The following is a 2,990-nucleotide window of genomic DNA, read 5'->3' on the forward strand; positions in this document are numbered from 1 at the left end:
CGACTGAACCAAACTGAACTATATGGTGAAGTGGCAAGATTTATTACTCACCACTGCTTGTTCTTTCATCTTCCCTAACTTGACATAGGGAGGTTGACTTGTGTTGGATCATATCATCAACTCAATGCACATGAATCTGAGCGAACTCTGAGGTAGTGAAAGACAGGGAAGCCTGGCGTGCTGCAGTGCATGGAGTTGCAAAGAGTCGGACACAATTGATTGACTGAACAGCAACAAACGTGACTTATCTATCCTGCTTCACTTACTGGTTAGAGCATATTCTTAAGTATTTTCACAGATCTTAAATGGGAATGATCTGAATTGTTATATATCATATATATAACACTTTTCCTTCTGTAAGGATCTCTGAAACCTTACAGATTCTTAAATTGTAGTGCTTTTTACTCATAAGCCATAGATATTATTTCAAATTACATCTTTATAGAGTTTTAGCAGCAGTTCATAAGACTGGATCTCATGCTGCTTAGTCACCAAAAAGAAATGGGCTTTGCAAGTGGCGCTAGTGGTAAAGAACCCACCTGCCAATGCAGAAGGCGTAAGAGACCCAGGTTTGATCCGTGGGTCAGGAAGATACCCTGTAGAAGGGAATGGCAACCCACTCCAGTATTCTTGCTTGGAGAATCCCATGGACAGAGGAGCCTTGTGGGCTACAGTCCATAGGGTTGCAAAGAGTCAGACACGACTGTAGTGACATAGGACACATACATTCACCAAAAGAACAGTAATGTTGTCCTAAAGAATTTTGTGTCATACCCCTGATTATGAGGTAGTGTAATGACCACACGCCATTGTCACAATCCTTGTCTGGGACAATGGGCTGCCTCCAGAATTGTTTATAGTATATAATGGGGGTGCGGGAGGGGTCTCCAGAACTTTAAAAGAGGGTTACACTTAGCCCAGGTCAGTTGATTAATTTTATTTTTTGGCTCTTAAGGTATTGACATATACTCCCACCTAGCCCTAAAGACCTTTAAACTTGATAGAATCCCACTTCCTCCCATATTTTTTCTTATTAGGCAGTGGCACAATTACCTCAGATATTACAATGATGTCTAACGGGATTCAAGATATCCTACGATCATCTAAGTCCACAGTCACAGTTTCTAAGATGATTTTTCCTAGGACATCTATTTAATATAAATATACCCATATTTCATCAATTTCAAGGTGTATATTTTTTATACTTCACTGTCTCTGAAATCAGAACATGTCCTCAAAATGCTGTCATTCAGGGGTCAGTCTTGAGATAATATCATCACTTGCACATTTAATCTTCTATTGCTGCTAGACAAATCCACAAATTTAGTGCCTTAAAACAATACAATTTTATTATCTTAACCACTCTGGGGTAAGAAACCTGAAATGCGTCTCGATGGGCTACATTCAGGGTGTTGGCAGGGCTTGCATTCCTTTAGGGAGGCTCTGGGGGAAGCTCCTGGCCTTTCCCAATCTTGAGAGACAGCCCTGATTCATTGGCTCATGGCCTTCTTCCTCCACCTTCAAGGCCGGTGATGGTGGGTCAAGTTCTCATATTGCACATTCTCCAGCAGCAATAGAAGACTAAAGATATATATCTGTTTTGTCTCCCTCTTTTGCATTTAAGCATCTTTGTGATTAAGTTGGACACACATGATAATCAAGAATAATCTCAATATTTTTAAGGTTGGCAGATTGGCAAGCTAATTCCTTCTGGAACCCTGATTCACTTTTGCCATGTAATCTAGTCACAACTTTCAGAGATTAGGATACAGATATCTGTGGGGGCCATTCTTCTCCCTACCATATGCATTTTTTAAACTGATATGTAGTTGATATAGGGGCTTCCCCAGTGGCTCAGTGGTAAAGAAGCCGCCTGCCAATGCAGGAGACTTGGGTTTGATCCCCAGGTGGGGAAAATCCCCTGGAGGAGGAACTGACAACGCACTCCAGTATTCTTGCCTGGGAAATTCCATGAACAGAGGAACCTGTTGGACTACAGTCCATAGGGTTGCAAATAGTAGGACACAACTGAGCATGCACACATGCATATGCTCACATAACAGTTTAGCTTCAGACGTACAACATGATGATTCAATATTTAGCACATGTATGTTTATCAAGACTTGTAAACTGGTCTCAGAGGTTTGGGAGGAAATCTCAGAGACAAGAGTGAAGCATTCTTTTAAAATATTTTGCATCTTAGTATCATAGAGGATATTTTGTGATAAAAACATATATGACTATCAATCACTATGAATTTAAAGTGACTCAGAAATCCAGTCTCTGAATGTGACAGGAGTTTGGGGAATACTTCAACTAACTTATTCCACTTACACATTCAATTTTATCTATGCAAGAGTAATATTTATATGATTAAATATCTATGTCTATCATACTAAATGAAGTAAGTCAGATAGGGAAAGACAAATATCATATGATAGCACTTATATGTGGAATCTAAAAACTGTTACAAATGAACTTATTTACAAAACAGAAACAAATTCACCTACAGAAAATAAACTGCTGCTGCTGCTAAGTCGCTTCAGTCGTGTCCGACTCTGTGCGACCCCATAGACGGCAGCCCACCAGGCTCCCCCATCCCTGGGATTCTCCAGGCAAGAACACTGGAGTGGGTTGCCATTTCCTTCTCCAATGCATGCAAGTGAAAAGTGAAAGTGAAGTCACTCAGTCGTGTCCGACTCTTAGCGACCCCATGGACTGCATGCTATTATATACAAAATGGATAAATGACAAGGATTTACTATATACCACAGGGAACTATATTCAACATCTTATAATAACCTATAATGGAAAAGAATCTGGCAAAGAATATATATATGTATATGTATAATTGAACCACTTTGCTGTACGCCTGAAACTAACATAGTGTTGCAAATCAACTATACCACAATTTTTAAAAAATATGCGTCTAAAGAAGTCTAAAAGCAATTTTAAGTACAAGATTCTAAGTGCTAAGAAGCATTGAGTCA

General features: G+C 39.6%; 1 protein-coding gene across 3 annotated transcripts in view; it reads right to left on the reverse strand.

Moving 5' to 3' along the window:
* Positions 1 to 2,990, reverse strand: part of FTCDNL1 (formiminotransferase cyclodeaminase N-terminal like) — a 158,078-nt gene that overhangs the window by 83,712 nt on the left and 71,376 nt on the right. The gene's annotated exons all lie outside the window — the stretch shown is intronic.

Source organism: Bos indicus, chromosome 2 (genome assembly GCF_029378745.1).
Source record: "Bos indicus isolate NIAB-ARS_2022 breed Sahiwal x Tharparkar chromosome 2, NIAB-ARS_B.indTharparkar_mat_pri_1.0, whole genome shotgun sequence".
Taxonomy (NCBI): domain Eukaryota; kingdom Metazoa; phylum Chordata; class Mammalia; order Artiodactyla; family Bovidae; genus Bos; species Bos indicus.